This window comes from Melopsittacus undulatus, chromosome 5 (assembly GCF_012275295.1).
Source record: "Melopsittacus undulatus isolate bMelUnd1 chromosome 5, bMelUnd1.mat.Z, whole genome shotgun sequence".
Lineage (NCBI taxonomy): Eukaryota > Metazoa > Chordata > Aves > Psittaciformes > Psittaculidae > Melopsittacus > Melopsittacus undulatus.
In genome coordinates, this window is record NC_047531.1 from 41,358,948 (window position 1) to 41,377,513 (window position 18,566).

The 18,566-nt window shown below is 42.8% G+C and overlaps 1 protein-coding gene across 2 annotated transcripts in view; it reads right to left on the reverse strand.

The window, feature by feature from the left end:
* Positions 1 to 15,948, reverse strand: part of TSPAN9 (tetraspanin 9) — a 170,316-nt gene extending 154,368 nt beyond the window's left edge. The window contains exons 1-2 of one of the 2 annotated variants that reach the window (XM_031050089.2): positions 15,834 to 15,948; positions 4,982 to 5,026 (exon numbers count right to left, since the gene is read on the reverse strand). The gene's annotated coding sequence lies outside the window, so the exon portion shown is untranslated. Of the gene's footprint in view, positions 1 to 4,981; positions 5,027 to 15,823 lie in introns of both variants that reach the window. The other variant, XM_031050088.2, reaches the window with a different exon arrangement.
* Positions 15,949 to 18,566: the final 2,618 nt, after the last annotated feature.

The following is an 18,566-nucleotide window of genomic DNA, read 5'->3' on the forward strand; positions in this document are numbered from 1 at the left end:
TTCATCCCTGGAACAGAAGGAAAAAATAAACATATAAACACAAAACAAATGCTAGAGACACTGGGTTCAAATTTTATCAATCTTGCATAGCATCAAATAGGCCAGTTCAAAATGTTTGCTGTTTAACCTCCCCTTGGTCCACATGACAGACAGGCTTTTGTCATTTGGTATGGCTTTCAGTTTCCCTCTGGTTTTAGTGCCTGACTTTGTTACTGAATGCTTTATCAAACTCCAAATAGGTTTTATCAACTCCCAATTCAATCAAATAATTGAATCAGGTAAGGTTCCGGGACTTCCTTGATGCAGCCCACTTAGAAAAAGAAGTTTCCTTGTGAGTTATGTCGGGGAATCTCTCCTTAAAGGACACACAATAGGCTTTCCATCACTTACTTCCTCAGCTCTATAAAGCAATAGTGCATTCATGCCATACTCCTTTGCGTTATCTGTTCTCAGATATTGCACGTCACATGCTACCTAGCTGACCATTTATTTTTTAATTCCTCCATTTTCCTTCTTAAATATTCCTTTAAAACAGGAAAAAATCTACAATACTAGGTCAATTAATCTCCATGTCAGTCTGAGGGCAATACAGAGACAGGCAGTGAAGAAACTGGCAGGAAAGAAGGATAAAACAGCTTAGACAAGTTTAGTCAAGAACCGCACTGGGCTGAGAACAAGCTAACAGCATCCCAGTACTGCAGTGGGAAGAGTGATCAATTAGCTTGATAGGAGGGAAAGAACTAGGAATAATGGCTAGTCTTGCTACCTACTTTTTTTCAAAAGCACTGAACTGTCAGCCCAAGCCATGGGCTTGGCAGAAAACCTTGGCAATAACTTCTACATAATGATACACTATACAAAAAGTATAAGGTATATCAGGAAATGACCTCTGTGCTGCAGCCTGAGGGGCACTCAGCTGCCTGAGGAACTGCAACAACTGAACCAAAGTGTCAGGAAACAAAATTAATAGGAAGCAACTTGATATTGGCTCTACAGAGGGCTAGAAAGTTCAATATTTTCCCCTCACTACTATTTATAACCTCTGCAATATTCTACAAATGCTTCTGCTGAGTGACAGAGGTATCCCTTTGAAAATGATGGGGTGGAGATCAGGGCTTCTAACAAGGAAAGTAGATGGGTATTCCAGGAGCTGCACTATGTCCACATGGAGCTATGGCTACGTGACCTCATTTGTCTCCTACAATGAAGGAAATTGTTCAGGGATTATAAGGGCAATAATTTTTTGCAAAAAGAATAACAAGAAAGAAGAATCTAATAATAATGAAAGTTTTGGTACTCTTTAAGTTCATTTTCTTGGTTCCTTAAGATAAATACACCTAACCATACACTGCCTTTCTGAAGCCAAGCAGCATGAGCATGATGTAAAGAGCAAACATGAACAGCTGGGTCAAGGATTTAAACACAGGAGCAAAAAAAAAAATCCAGAATTCAAAGTGGGTTTGATCCAACTCTACAGAGCACAAAATGCTTAAGGTCTTATAACAGACTGAAAACTACTGCTTTTAAGAAACTGAATTTAGTTCACAGCTGTCCAGCTGTGAATAGGCTAGCATTCAAACTACTCACATGTTCATAGTGATATGATATGAACATATCACTATTGAAATGTGGCCCTTCCATTTCATCGCAGAGATGCAGATGATATGTTGTATGCAGCAAAACAGGTCTCATGGGCCAGACCAGACCAGAGAGAAGCACCCCCCAGTTGCCTTCAGAGGCAGCCATGCTCAAGAGCTGCTGTATGGAAGGAAGCTGGGAACCATAGCTCTGCAGGAGATTGGTGACAAAGAAAGGACAACACTCTAAGGAAGAGCAGTAAATTGTGCTCTACCAGCCATCATACTCCTCCATGCCTCCTCTCACATGACAAACCAGTAAGAGACAGCCTCACCTTATCATTCATAAAGGGATCTGATTATACATGTCACTAAAGACTAAAGTGAACATTTTCCTCCGTACTATTAAATAAAAATCTACTTGTGGGAGAAGGCCACAAATCTGTTATTTCAAGAGAACAGAAGTACTAATGAAACATGTTTCCTTGGTGACAGTGGTTAGCACCAAAGAGAACTTCTTAATTAATTTTCCAGGTTCAAGCAACCTGAGAAGAGCTAGCAATTAACTCTTAACAACATTTCTGGGACAAATAATTTTCCCTTCTCCTTTACAAATTTATGTTTCACCAGTGGGGTGCTCTTATATATGGAGATTTTAGTTTATGGCACATTAAAGCTTAGCTATATAATACTCCTTAGCAACTTTCAGTACAGATCATTTACAATTGTGCCTTGAGGCCTCAGAATCCAGTTTAAAACAGAGACCCCTGTAAAAGAAATTACAGTGATCTAGCAAAAGGCCAACCCCAGGCTGATGCCCAGAGGAACTTTCTTTTATTCATGCTACCTTAGCAGGACTTCTAATAATGCTCCTGAAGACCTGATCTAACGTTATCCATTTAATTGGACAAGTTCTTCATATGACCAAGAACAGAGACTGATGTCCAGAAGTCACCCAAATCAGACACAAAGTGTTGGCCCAAATGTGGAACAACCCAGCACATTTCACACCTATTATAAATACGTATCTTTGACACAACAGGGTAATCATGTTATTTCTGCAAGAGAGCCAAATAGGTTAACTAAATCTGTTCTCATAATTCTCTTTCTCTCCTTGCTTGTCTGATCTCATTTTGGGTTAAACTTTACAGCCTGTATTTCTACAGTATTTCCCAGGCCCTTCTCTGCAACTCACTCTTTTGGGCACAATACAAAGAATAAAAACAGACCTGCCCCAATGAGGTATTCAGGGTCACCCTAGAAGATCTCACAGTCCACCACACGGGTAAGGCATAGTGCCAACATGCCCCCATACAAATAGCACCTCAAACATTTAAACACCATTATTTGATACATCCCGTATGTTAAAATATTCACCTTCTTTAAAATCGTTGCCTGCCAAAAACACACCAAAGCACATCACACGCCCCTTCTGAATCCATGACACAACAGTGAAAATAATTAGGGCTCACAGTGATTTATGGACATTAAAGAAGAAAATAGACACAGTAAATGGTGGATTTAAGATATAACTGAAGACCATCTCCACTAATCAATCTAGGTCTGACTTCTCTAATAAGCAGTTTCCTACAATAGCTTTTGCAATACAATGCATTTAATTTTCAGTGATGAGTAGGAGCTTTTCACTCAACTTCAGCACCACACATGAGCAAGGCATTCAATCATTTTATTTTCACAACAAATCTATTGTTCAGATATTAGAAATTCAAGTCTGGCAAGCTTTTTAATATGCATAAGTATGAGTATGTTTCATGGAAAGCAAAAAGCACATTTCCTGTTCTGCTGAGCATCACAAAGTCCTACCTTCCTAGCAGAAATGGACACCTTTGAAAAGAAAATCCCTGAATTACAGTACAGGGTATCTGAAATAGAGTAGCTAACACTGATCAGTAAGGTAAAGAAAGTGAGGTAATTTCTAGACCTCTATTAAAGATGGGATACTAATTTTTCAATCTGCTTTTTCAAACTGATTTTAATAACGTAATAGAAAAGGGAGAAAACTGCACATTACTATGCATGCAAGAAAAACCTTTTAAATATCCTATTTATCTTCTCTCTCCAAGGCATATGGGTTCTTTTGTACTCCTTGATGATGTGCACATCAGCATTCTGGGAATAAAGTCTATGCCCATTTATCCGTGTAATATGATCATTTAGTATAATTAGCATATGATATTTTGACACTGTCATGGACTTGGACCATATCTGAAATGTTAATATTTGCCTAACAGTACATCCTAGTGCCCAGTGCTACATAGTGGTGTAACTGAAGACACTGACTTGATGGGCTTTCTCTTCTGGGGGCAGAGTTAAAGCTGCTGTGGGAATTCTCACTTTCATAACATAAGGCAGTTTAAACATTATAGATAACGATACACTAATTTCTGCAGTATCACATTTTAAAGGAGCGAAAACAAGGTCAAAGTGCTCACAATACAGTAATCATTTCAGGTAGCACAAGGACGAACAGAAAGAAAACTCCAGAAACAATTTCAGACTTCCCCAACTATTTTTTCCCTAGTATACTCCACCACACAAGGGCAGAGCCCAGCTTTCCTAAGACACAGGAATCAACACAGCACTATTTGATATGATTCACAGCACAGCACACATGCAAAAAGTAATAAAAAAATATTGCAAGATGTAAACACACAACCGCCTTACAGGAGAGACATTTTATGCCTAAGCTGAGGCTTTTTATAACTGTCTTAAATTCTACAGCATGAAATTTCATAGGTTTCTTATCTTACATACTATAACATTTTTTCTCATCTACTGCAAATAAAAATGTTACCTATATTAATGCCTAACTATCAACTATCTCTTTGTTCTTTCTCTTGGAACAGAAATATCCAGAAGCCATTCATGTCCACTAGCAAATGTACAGGTTATAAGCTATTTGAACACCTCTTATTAATACATCTTGTCACTAATTTTTAGTCTCAGGAACATACAGGTCCAACAAGTGAAATTTTCCCCAGCAGTTATACAACAGAACAACTGCCTTGACACTGAAAAATCCCTCTCAGTGTATTTCTCTGTTTCCATTATATAAACACTATCCCCAGATCAATGCATCTTTGCCATATCCCCAGGACTGACCATTGTGTGGCATCTCCTGAATATCTGTATATAGCAAAGAGAGTTATTTACCTCCTTTGCTACATTTCCTTGGGTACCTACAGCAGTACTTGGAGATAACCCCATGAACCACCCCCTTACTTTGGATTCTCTGAGCATTTGTGGCAAGAAAATAACAGATCACAAAAAGGTTTTGTAAGAGCTCAGTGTTGGCCCAATTTATATCCCCATAAAATCAACATGAGCAGCATTAAAGCTCAGACTGACTGAGTCCAAGTATCCTTCAAAAAGATCTTACTTACCTGAGGTAACTGGATGCACACCAATGGAAAAGTCACAGATCAAACCTGTAGAGATGAAGAAGACCAAAGTGAATTTTATTGCTTTTTGGACCCATCTCCCATCACAAACATAATTACCTCAAGAAGATACAAAGGAGAGATTGGAGTGTCAGTGGAAACAAGAAATTTATGTCAAATCCCACCTGCTTCTCAACAAAATAAGTTAAGCCTACACACTGGTTTCTAGGGCATAATATACTGATTTCATTTGGACTTGAATTTAAATAACAGCAATAGGCAAAATATTAAAACAGAAAGACAGAAACTAAAGGAAAAATAGAGATTACCAGGGAAAGCAAAACTTGCATGTAAATTAAATCAGAAATACTAGTCAGAAGAACCCATTGCTTCTCCCCCTTTGCATTTAGGTCCCTGATCATCACCAAGACACGGGATGACCTGTTTACAGCTGTAAAAACAGAAATAAGTAAGACCTTTCCTGCTGAATGCTCCAGCACTACTCCCAGTTTCTGACTGATCTCATCTTTGCATCTAGTGCAACAAATCCCTGCTGGAGTGAAAATCACACAAAAACAAGAAACATAAAAGTACTCCACTTTCTCCAATTCACACTGGTACTTTCAGGGCTGTAACAGCACCAGGGTGCTACAAAAGTAGTAACCTGACAAGACTGAGACTAGGACTTCCTCCAAGAGGAGAGACAGAGAACAGTACCAAATCCAGTGTCTATCAAAATTATTGCAGCTGCAGACAAAACTTAGAAGCTGAGTATTAAAAAAATGATTGATTATTCACCAAACTCCGTCAACAGAAATGCTTCCATTATTTCATTGCTACTGTTGGTTTTTAAATCAATGCTTTCCCTTAGGCTGCCTCACTGCCTCAAGACTGAAACAATGTTTTCAGAGCCTAGAAGCTGCAAAAAGTACTCAATCAGATCTATGAGAAAATAATTAATGTTCAAATTGTTCTTACATTTCCAATATAAGGTATTTTTAAAGGTCAGGAAGGAAACCTGATTTCAAGAATTATGCTTTTAAAACTAAACACTAACCCTTTCAGAACAGTAAACATGGAGCTAATCTGTTGCCTTCACCTTCAATCTTTTTACATTCAGTTTTAAGAATAAATTTACCCCAAACCATTGCCTATGTTACCAAAGAAAGTCTATTTACAATACCTTCTAGAGCACATGGACACCCCAACATATCATACACATCAGTTCTATGCATCTTCCATAAAGTGAACTAATACTGTATGAACGCTACACTCATCACTGATGTCAGCTTGTATGTCAAGTGCATGCAGGCAACCAGCCAACCAAGCTAGCTCCTTAGAAACACAAGAGACAACAATTTCAGCAACTGAATTCATCATATTGAAGTTAAATGTGGCTTAGCAAAAGACAAAAGTATTTTTAAAAATCAAAAATTAAATAACCCAAGTTTCCCACTGCACAGATATTAGTTAGTTAATCAAACTGATGGCACACACAATATGCTGTCAGCTATATATAAAAAGAGGAACTTCATTCACCATTAATGTAAGCCTGTTATGAACACAGCATGACCTGTAGCAAAGGCAGAGATGGTCTTCAAATCATGTTATCCAGTGTCAGGTAGTGGTCCTAGCCATATGAGAGGTACACTGCTTGGCCTGATGTAAGCCAGGTTTATACAATAAAATTAAGAAAAATTAAATGGTTGCAAGAAAACTACTACAGAAAAGAGGTTTTCCTATTGACCAGGGCAAATGCTGACAACAAACTCAAAGAAACACTATCTTCTGATAGACCAGAACTGGGAGACAAAAAAAATCACAGGCAGATACAATTGAAGAGCTCAGTTCATATCCCCCAAGATTGACTACAGGCCTCAGGCAGGCACAAGGTTGTGGCCATAAATGATGATGCAAATCTTACTTTTTTCACCATGCTGTCTGTGTGTGTGGTGGCTGACCCTGGCCAGACATTAGGTGCCCACCAAAGCCACTCTACCACTCCCCTCCTCAGCTGGCCATGGGAGAAAAACTATAACAAAAGGATCATGGGTTGAGATAAGGACAAGGAGAGATCACTCACCAGTTGCCATCATGGGCAAAACAGGCTTGACCTGGGGAAATTAGTTTAATTACCAATTGAGCCAGGATAGGATAATGAGAAATAACACCAGCTTCACCATCAACCCCTCCCTTCTTCCTGGGCTTTACTCAAATTCTCTATCTCCTTCCCCACCCCCAGCAGAACAAGGGGAAAGGTAATGGGATTACACTCAGCTCATCAAACATTGTTTCTGCTGCTGCTGCTTCCTCCTCAGGGGGAGGACTCATCACACTCTTCCCCTAGTCCAGCGTGGGGTCCCTCTCACAGGAGACAGCTTTTCACAAACTTCTCTAACATGAGTCCTTCCCACAGGCCACAGACTGCTTCAGCATGGATCCCTTTCACTGAGTGCAGCCCTTCAGGAACAGACTGCTCCAGTGTGGATCCCTTCCATGGGTGCAGTCCTTCAGGAACAGACTGCTCCAGCACGGATCCCTTCCATGGGGTGCAGCCCTTCAGGAATAGACTGCTCCAGCGTGGGTCCCTTCCATAGGGTGCAGTCCTTTTGGAACAGACTGCTGCAGTGTGGGTCCCTTCCATGGGTGCAGCCCTTCAGGAACAGACTGCTCCAGCGTGGGTCCCTTCCATGGGGGACAGTCCTTCAGGAACAGATTCCTCCAGCACAGGTACCTGCTGCAAGTGGAGATCTGCTTCACCATGGACATCCACAGGCTCACCATGGAGCCCCATGGGCAGCTCAGGCACAGCCTATCTCACTGTGGTCCACATCATGGGCTGCAGGGGAATGTCTGCTCTGATGCCCAGAGCACCTCCTCCCTCCTGCACTGACCTTGGTGTCCATATAGCTGTTCATCTCACATATTCTCACTTCTCTCTCCAGCTGCAGTTATTGCTGCACAGTAACCTTTCCCCTTTCTTAAACATGTTATCCCAGAAGCACTACCACCATCACTGATGGGCTCAGCTATGGCCAGTGGCAGGTCTGTCTTGAAGCCAGCTGACATTGGCTCTAACAGACAAGGGGAAAGCTTCTGGTAGCTTCTCACAGAAACCACCTCTGTAGTGCCCACACACCCCCCAAAATTTTGCCAGAAACCCAATACAACATGAGTGGAGAACCACACTCAATAGGTAGGCAATCTGTCCAATCCACTGTTCCAAGCAGGAGTTCACAAGACAGGGCTGCCTTCCAAACCAAAAGTCTCATATGAAGGCTAGCAACACCTAGAAGAAAATGCAGATCTCTTTCCTCCTGACTGGTCTCCTGGTAACTGTTAGGTGCATTACCACACTTGGTCCTCTAAAATAAAGCATACTTATCTTTCAGTTCCTCAAATCATGTCCCAAGAGCAAACAAGCAAGTCTGCTTTTGTAAATGGATGCCTTGCACTAACACCATCAGCACCAGGTAAATGCCTACTTCGGCTGTCACTGGCAAGTTCAAGTTTGCTGTGGGGTTATTTTGCACTTGAAGCATGGGATGAGTGCATTTTATTAATAAAATTTAAATCTACATCTCTAACCACTTTCAGATCTGTGAAACAGTAACAGGGCTGTCTAGTGATCCAAGCAGAAACAGCCTGATAGCTATATTCTTCTATTGACTTAAGGACATGAAGTGAAGAAGATAACCTCTAAGTGTCTCTTAAGAGTGAAGGAGAGGGATGCCTTAGCACCTTCAAGAGACAAGTGACTTGAGATGATTTTGAGAAATTACATTCAAGTTTAAAAAACAGAGGAATAAAATACTCTTTACTAAAGCAGAAAGAATGGTGGAGATTCCTGCATGAAGCAACATTTCTCTTTTAAGCTCTTTAAAAAGCAGTTCAGAAAAATCAGTTCCATATCTAAATTACTTTAAGTAGGTTTGTTTCCCTTGTTGGGGTTTAATGTAAAGACAGTGAGGAAGAAATGGACTACAGGCCACAAAACAGAATGTGTGGTTCTCTTATCACAGAATAAGCTTCCTCGGATCTTCAAAGAGGAAGTGATGGAGAACAGAATGAGAAGGAAGAGTAGAAGATGGAGACCACATAGCTGGGAAAACCAAGCTATAATGAGACATATGCAGGACATTTTGCTTTCATAAAAGAAAACAAGACATTATAGCAATTGCTTGAGGGTCCCTGGAAAGTAGGAAACTTGAACTGGTAGAGTAAGAAAAGGAAAGCATAAGAGGGGAAAAAAAAGAACCTTACAAAGGTGAATTTTTCAGGGAAAACTGACTTTTAAAAAAGGTATCTTGAGGAATTATTTTAATAAAGGAAAGAGTTTTTTGTATAACTCTTGGCAACTATTTTGTGGTGACTATCCATCAGGAAAGGGTGGGACAACATGGAACTTGGAAGACTGAAAGCTATGCAGATGAATTTACATTGGTGTGGGAACTTCAGACTGCCCTCATTTCCTCCTCCTGGTTCTCCCTAGAAGATCCCTCCTCTGCTTCAGTCTTTTCCACTTTTCCTTCTATACTGGATAAAGAACACTTCCAAAAAGTACCTGTTCACAATTACTTCTTCCTCTCTTTCATATCCCTCTAAAGACCACTGGTCCCAGCAATCACTCTACCATGGCTTACTTTCTACAACCACATTCAAGTGAAATACTATCTGTGCCTTTCCTGTTACCCACCAGAAAAAGGAGAAGCTTCACAGTGTGGAATCCAGCCTGTATTCCAAGTGGTTTTGAGGGGTAAAAGTTGGAAATTTTTCCAGAGTTGTAATTCTTTCCCCTTGTTCTGCATCTTTTCTGGTACCAAATAGCCCAAAAATAGGTATCTACACCTATATCCTCCCCATAGCTGCTCTGCTGCTGTACCAGGTAGTATGTAGTGTCCCAGATGCTATGAAGTGCAAAAGTCTTGCCTGTCCTGCTGCTTTCACCATTGCTGGGTGTGGAATAATGGGGGAAATTAAAGAGTATTCCCACCCCCCAAATCCTCAAAGTTGTGTTACAATACTAAAGAAATTTTAGGGTAAAATGCAGCTGCTACTTCTGGGATGGAATGTGGTTAATATGTACATAATCTACCCTACAACAGTTCCCCAGGCAACCTTGGCATATGCTGAGATAAACTTAATGGAGAGTAGAGCAGAGTGAAGACACCACAACCAAGCTCTGGTTTACTCTCTGCAGGTACAGGAAAGTGAAGATCCCATGCACTGATAAACTGCCTAGCAGCTGACAAACAAGGCTTGGAAAGTGAGAGAATTTTACACCAAAATATGTATGATTAGAGGCACTCAAGCTCTACAGATACATGCTCAAGCTCCACAATCATATATTTGAACTATATATAGTTAAAATTCCAAAGGTATTTAGGCAAGAAATGAAGACTTGTATTACTGTGAATGAGCCTGAAGAGATACAAGAGTCTCTAAAGGGTCAGGAGACCCAAGAAATAACAGTTATTTACAATGAGAACTGATAGCTGGAGAGGCTTTGGCCTTGTAGGCAGACTGAGAAAAGAAAGACTGAGGAAAAACACGACCAAGAAAAACGGAATTGAAGAAAGTAAGACTGAGAAAAATAAGATTAATGAACTTCTAAAAAAGAAAGACTATTCCTGAAGTCTGCTACATACTGACAAAACCTAAGCAACCATCAAAATACATTTTTCACAACTGAGAAAAACATGATGAAGGGTCCTTTTGGTGAACTTTCCTCACTATAATCTCAATTCAATATTAAAAAATCACACCCAAAGGTCAAAAGACCCCTGTCCAGCTCAGGAAACCCTCCCCTGAGCTTGCATTTAATTAATTTAGTTATGTAGTCCTTACACAAATTAGTTGACCAATTGGTAGAAGATGGGAAGGTTACATGGGGTTACTGGTTCAAATTGTATAAATTGTATAAATACGTGAAACTGAGGGAGGAAAATGAGAGGGAAGATCCCATTACAACTGCTGGGATTGGTTGATGGGCTGAATGCATCTTCTATTGGGTAAGAGCTGTACTCTGTGCACATTTAATGACAGATTTTTAGTTGGCTTTATATATTATTTTCATGCTTGTTCTCACAGTTTGTATGTTAAAGTCACCTTCAATCTTCAAATCTCAAAAATGTCATGAAATTATACAATAAAAATTCTCAATTAAGATGTATTTTGTGCGAATTTACAGAGACTCAAACTGACTTAAAATTGGCTTAAAAGCTTACTCAAAAACTTTGTTTAACTTGGTGGTAAATCTGCTATTGTGTACCCTGAACAGAATGGTCAAATCACCTTCTGATACAGTGTGCTGGCTGGTGGAACCCCTGTAGAGAACTCTGACAGGCTAATCAGACTCGAGGATCTGTTCAAGGGTCTCAGGAAGGACTGAGGTCTTTCCAGGGCCTGTAACAAACCCATGAGACTTACAGGTGAAAAGGTGAAATCTTGTCTCTTATGGAGGAGTGGGGTGGTAAATCTCTTACTGGGGTTAAGACTCCCTTTAATGTGTGCCACTGGTAAACAGATCAGTAAGAGCCTTCTTAGCACTCAAGAACCACTGTTACTTGGCAGAGCTTTGTGAGACAGCACTTGGAGAGATCCAAATGCTCTGCCGTGTGAAAGAGAATCATATTTATATTTGGAAGGTTTCCTTTACAGGTTTTTAAGCCAGCCATTTAGATTTTTATTTTACAAGGAGACGTGCTCCTGTCTGCTTGTTAGTAGAGGCACCTTCTTTTGCCAGAGTCATTATCTCATTCCTCTGATGGTATTTTGTCCACAGGTAAATTAATACATATAAACAATACTCTGCACACCGCCCTCCAGTGGAAATGACATACTGGATGTTCTTAGAACACTGTTTTCAATTCTTCACAACTTCAGCTGCACTTTCTTCAAATAAAGCACAGGAACAACCTTCATTTGCTACAGTCTTAACATAAAATGCAATGCAAACCTGATCTGGGGATAAGTACATATCTGAGAAATCAAAGAACTATTCACAATAAAGTTAGTTGAACACCCTGGGCAGAACCACCTTACAATGAATTGCTCACAGTTATGGCTGAAAAAAAAACACCCCTAGACACAGAGAAAGGAAAATACACTTTCAAAAGCAAGCCCTCTGCTCTTCGGGATTTGAGTTGACGCCTGTTCCCTAGGTCAGAGTCACAAGATTTTGAGCTAAGTCTCCTTCAGAATTGCTGGATGTGACATTTCAGTGCTCTGTTCAGTGTACCACCTCATCTTTCCCTTTCAGTCCTTCCTCCCAGGGGAAGGCCACAGACTTCCTCACCCTTACCCTACTGCCTTCTCAAGACTCCTGCATTTTCACTTACACCCCCCTGAGCTCCCTCTCCAGTCTAGCCCTGCCTCCTCCCAAGACATGCCACATAAGGATAAAACAACAGTGATCCTATACCTGCATGAGGTTGATATACTCCATCATATCCTTATTATGAGTATACACAGACCAGTCCAAGAATTTGTAAATCAGTGAAGACTGTCCACAGCAAGGGAAGGTCTACTTTAACAGTATCAGCGTCAAAACTAAAGCTCAGTTAACAGAGTTCAGCTGATTCTAGACATGCAGTGACTTGGCCTCAGAAGTATTACCAGCTTTTCACCAGTTAATGCAGTTTGTTTCCTCTTTTGCATTTGCAACAGGGATCATGGAAATAAATACCCTAGCTATTAGTCACTTCCACCTTCAGAAATATCAGGCATTCGAACAGCATGACAGAGGTTGCATAAAAACTTTGACAGCAAAAGGAAAAAGCACTTTCAAAAAAACTTAAAAGGTCAAAGGAGGTGATCCTGCCCCTCTACTCTGCTCTCATGAGACCTCACTTGGAGCACTCTGCAATTCTGGTATCCTCAACATAAGGACATGGAACTGTTGGAACAAGTCCAGAGGGAGGCCACAAGGATTACCAGGGGACTGGAGCACCTCCTGTATGAAGACAGGCTGAGAAAGTTGGAGCTGTTCAGCCTGGAGAAGAGAAGGCTGCGTGGAGACCTCATAGCAGCCTTCCAGTATCTGAAGGGGGCCTACAGGGATGCTGGAGAGGGATTCCTCATCAGGGACTGCAATGGTAGGAAAAGGAGTAATGGGTTTAAACTTGAATAGGCGAAATTCAGGCTAGATACAAGAAGTTCTTTACTGTGAGGGTGGTGAGGCACTGGAACAGGTTGCCCAGAGAAGTGGTAAATGCTCCATCCATGGCAGTGTTCAAGGTCAGACTGGACAGAGCCTTGGGCAACATGGTCTGGTGTGAGGTGTACCTGTGCATGGCAGGGGCATTGGAACTAGATGATCTTAAGGTCCTTTCCAACCCAACCATTCTATGATTCTATGATTCCTAGGTATAGTGATTGCAGTCCTTTTAATACAACCCTGCACAATGTCAGCTATCTTTGCTTTCAGGGCATACTGCTGGCCCATACCCAGCTTCTTTGAAGTGTTCTCATCTCTCATTATGCATTGATAATTGTAGTGATATTCTTGCAATGTAAAAAAATAATGGGACATCAGTCACTTGCAAACAGCACAATTCTGAAATGATAAAAAATAAAATGTGAGATAGGCTTTCAATTGTAAAAAACAAATGCAACAGTAATATTAACATACTGCTTCTAAAACAAGCAGTCTCTTCAGATCAAGGCCAAACCACCTCCATACCAGCTCTCACAGAGTAATACTGAAGCAAAGTCTTGTATTCTCTAGTGCTAACTTGCTGGTTTCACATGTGCCACAAATGTGAAAGTAACCCCTCCAACCAGCGCTGCAGCCTCAGTGCTGTTGTGCTATTTTATCTGGTGCTGTTCCCTTTTTTCACTGTTTCACTGCAATATTTTAGTCTCCGTATTTGGAGGGGGAGGGGTTAAACACTAAAAATACACACTTGTGTTGGAAATACCCTCATGGACAGGCTGAGGTTTGGCATGCTTTGGAAGAAAATAACTTAAAATAGCAAAGAAAGCAAAGACTGCGGGATATGCATCTCAGATGGCTATTTGCTGTTAAAATAACCACAATAATAACCAAGATAACACCAACATTCCCTGTTAACCCTCTACTGTCCTCAATAGAGATTAATGTCAGAGCAGAGCTTTGTCTGAATAATGCAAATGATGTTGCATTAGCTATGTTCTGACCCCAAGGTCTTCTCATGCAGCTTTATTCATGAGAGTGAGTTTTAAAGAAAGTGCAGATGCCCGAAACCAAATTCACCATATGTTCTGCAGCCCCATTATAGAAGAAGCCTTGTCTGTAGGATTTGCAATTTGAACGTTAGAGGTCTAAAAATACAAAAGGGAAAGATCTGGAGGCAGAAGCTACATTAGCTCCATCCGTTTTCATTCTTGGAGCTCAGAAAAAATGTAAAAGGGAAGAAAGGGCATAGAACTATGACTGATTCTTTTTTCCTTGGTATTATCAACCCCATGCACATCACATTAATAATTTATCTTTTGGGATTTTTTAAATTACTGAGTGCTCACTTTGGACCCACATTCTACACCAACACAACTCATATGAATACATTTCTTCAGCAGCTACTATCCTTTGCCATTATATGCCCTGGCTATAAAGAACTTCCTCTATCAACAAATAAACCATTAAAACTACCTTGGCACCTGTAACTAAGAACTTTGCTACATTAACATGTTCAGCTTTGGCATCCACAAGTAAAGTTTAGGCCCATTTAGGAGTAAGAGCAAACAAATTGCACAATTTGACTCTCATGGCTATTCTGGAGAATATCCCAGTCAGATCCCAGGTGATTTACCCCAGAGTACTAAGGTGAGTTCATGCAGTCAGGTAAGAAAATCAGATGCCCCATTCCTAGCCCTGTGCTCCAAACCAGAAAACTACACAGAGTAAAAGCACATAACATATTAGTTGATAAAGGAATAAGTAGAGAAATGCAGCTTTATTCACCCTTGTAGTTTTGTTTTTCTCTCAACACAGCATTCCCATACCATATCCCTTCTCTGCCCATCAGAAACCTCTGGAACTGAAGGCGTTTTTGAGAGGCAGAGCTCACAGCGCTGCTACCTCCCATCAGGAGCACACTGACAAGCGGATATCCAAGGTTCCAAAAAAGTTTCCAAAAGCTTGTACAGGAAGAGGCAATGCCAGAGTCAAGTTCTACGTAAGAAGGAGGAAGGCAGGAACTGTAGACACCACCTCTGCGGAGCGCTGCCAAAGACAGCTGTCAGCCCTCCGGCCAGCCGCGGGCTTCCTCCCGCACTGCCTCTGGACCAAAGCTTCCCTCTTACCACCCAAGCTTCCCTCTCGCGGTCCTCTCCGCACTCCGAACCACCCAAGGCTCGGCTCGGCGCCCTCGCACCCAGCTGCAGCCTCGGGAGGTGTGCAAGGGGGAAAGAAAGGAAGCCCCCGCTTGCCAGTAGCGCTGCTCCAGGCGTATTTTCCCCGGCAGTGAAAGCTGCTTCCAGCCGAAGACATCTGCTCCCATCAGAGATGGGCAGCGCGGGCTCTCCGGAGGAGTGCAGGACCGCTCACACAGACGCCCGTGGGCTCGTCCCGTCCCCCCGAACAAACTTTCCTGTTTCCGCAAGAATTACACAGACGCAGGGGGGAGGGGGGTTATTGTTTTCACCACACGCTCCTCGCTCCTACGAACCACACGCACCTCTCTCCCACGCGCACCCCGCCGGGACCCAGCCGCTCCCCGGTGCTGCAACCGCCAGGATGGTGCCCCTGAACCCTGCGACTGCCAGTCCCCAGCACCACCGCCACCGGCTGCCCCCCTGCTCCCCGCTCCAGCCAAGTCACAAGGCCGGGAAGCACCCACAACTCCCCGCCGTCCCCTGCGGTACCGAGTCTCACCCGCACGTCCCTGGACCGGGCCGGACGGGGCCGGGCCGTGCTGGATGAGGCCGGGTGGTGGGGGAGCTGCAGCGGCACGGCAGAACACGGCTCCAGCTCCTGCCAGCGGAAACGGGAGGAGGGGCTCGGACCGGCGCTACTGAGCGGGGTGGAGCTGGGGGCGCTGCCCAGGGGAGATTCCAGCCCCGTGGAGGAGGGACGGGAGCGCGGCCGGCCTGGTCCCCCAGCGCGCCTCAAGCCGCCCGGAGCCGGTCCGGCTGAGCCCGGAGAGAGAGGCCGCCACCATCCTGCACCGAACCCCTGTCTGAGAGCTCTGCCCGCAGTCTGCTCGCCCGAAGCCCGCCCCGCTCTCCCGGCGGCCCGCGCACTCCCTGCTCCCCCACCCCGAGCGCTGTGGGTTGGGCGGCAGGAGCATCCACCGCCTGCTCCCTCCCAGAGCGGCTGGGCTGGGGGCATCTACATCCTCCACCCCTCAGCCGTCTCCCCTGCCCGGAGGGGTGTGAAGCTGAACGCAGGCTGGGGCAGTAGCCCCGTTAAGCCGTGAGCCGGCAGGCGCCTAGAGTGATGCTGCGAGTGGTAAATGCATGGCTAAGCTGCTCCGTGGTCTCAGCCCGCTTCTGCCAGCATATTGCTGTGGCTTCTAGCACAGAGGATGAGCTTGTCTGAGGGCTCTGCAGGAGACTGTTGTCTCCGCAGGACGTTGTGTGGAAGAAAGCCATGATCCTACAGAAAGTCCCCGTCTGCCTTCCCGTGGGTGTCAGTAGAAGTACAACAAAAGTTAATGGAGTCAACTTCAAACTACCCAACAGAGGTATCTCTCGAATCCCAGCACAACTAGCAATGGTTCTAGAGTGGACCATTAGCAAAGTGCTGTGTGAGGGGGAGGTGGCCTATAATTGGGGCAGAGATACCTACAGGAATAGACCAGTGCAGTTACGGACATGGGACTCCTGGGAGAATTGTGTTTTACAGAGTATGAAGAGCAACTCAAGGCTCTGTCATAAATATTTCTGCAGAAGGAAGAGCTGTTTCACATTCCTAGGTCCCCTGTGTATTCTCATTTCCTTCTCTGGTGCTGCTGCTGTTGTCATGCTTCTCAATTCAAGGGCATGTTCACATCAGATGTATTCTTTCATACTTTCCATTCTGTCTTATGTGTATTTTTATAAACTGCTCAGCTCAACAGACTGTAAGCATCCTGGTGGTAGTGCTGCCAACACAACTGCTGCATGTTTGTTCTCCTCTTCCTCCCCCTGAAGAGAAATATGTGCACCACCTTTCTGCTCTTTAAATAAATAACAACTTTTGTGCACAAAAGCACACAAATGTTGCTATGTGTTTACCTTAAAGCAAGCAATGAAGGAAATCTGTCTTACAGTGCAGCAGAAGATAAAGATCAGTGGAGAGAATTTGCTTCTAGGCTCTGAAAAAGGTCCATGTCCTGGATGTTGTAGCTCTACTGCAGTAACTCCCATCATACTTGAAGACTGAAAAATCTTCATTCCAGGATTGTTGAAAATCTTTAAATAACTCAGGCTCAAACTCTGGAGATAAAGAACCACTCTCTCAAAAATAAGTAGTGCAGAAAGCCAGGAGATAATAAGGACAACTTTGACATTTTGGTGGTGGCGTTTGTTTTCACAGAGACGGCATGATGCTGGGTTCTTTACCTGTTGGCAAAGTGCAAGCAGCTTTATACCCAGGTACATGGGATTTCTCTAGTTCAAATCAATGTGAAAGATGAGTAGGAGAAACCAGGTCATCCTTTGGAGTCTACCTTGGAATGGAAGTAAAAAGTGCTTGGAAAGAAGATAAAAAATATATGGGAGCTTTACATGAACTTGACAAATACTTGAATCTATGGTATTTGTCCAGCAAACATAAAGGTTACCTACTTAGAGGAGGTGCATTTTTAGCATCTAGAAATGGACACACAGTTCTCCAGTGTGATTCAGTGTGATATACCCCCTCTACTGTAATAGACAGACAGCCACCAATTTCAGATGAAATAATAGCATGGCAGCAGTCCCGAGTACTATAGGGAAATTGAGGAGGTTGAAAATGAAAGTGATTTCATTTTCTTTTCTAGATCGTCCATCTAGACTCTGTAGCTTTGCTATATTTAAGGTTCTTCCTATCCTTATTGCTATATTGGCCATTTGAAGAAGGTGTGGGGGATGTTTAATGATGCACTGCTTATTTTGTTCAGGATGAGCACCAGTATTTTGTGGTTCATTTAAAAAGCCAACAACGGTATGGATCACAGATCTGAAAGCTTGAGTAGCTGCTGAATCAGCATATTAAATTACCCAAATGCAGGCAAAACATGACTACCAGCATAGTAGATCTGGATCTAGTGTCCAAGAGGAGGATTATCCAAAAACCCAGACCTTCACAAGGTGTGGGACATACCATGATGGGAGGCAAAGCTGCTCTTGGGGTCTTCAATGTACTAATAGGCTTCAGGTGCCTTGACTAACTACCTGGGGTTTCCATCTGTGCACCCACTGCTCCTTAGCCAAGCTTTATCTATACTTAGGTCTGGGAACTATGTTATGGGTCTGTATCTAGTCCTAAATTGACTTCAGCCCTGACTCCATTACGTGGTCTTTGTCTGACAGTGACTGTACTGTCAGTGAAACCCTTTGCAACCCTTACTCTGCTTGCCTGCTTAAATGCTATGGGACTATAAGACAGTCTGTGAGGTTACTGACACAACTGTGGTCAACCTAA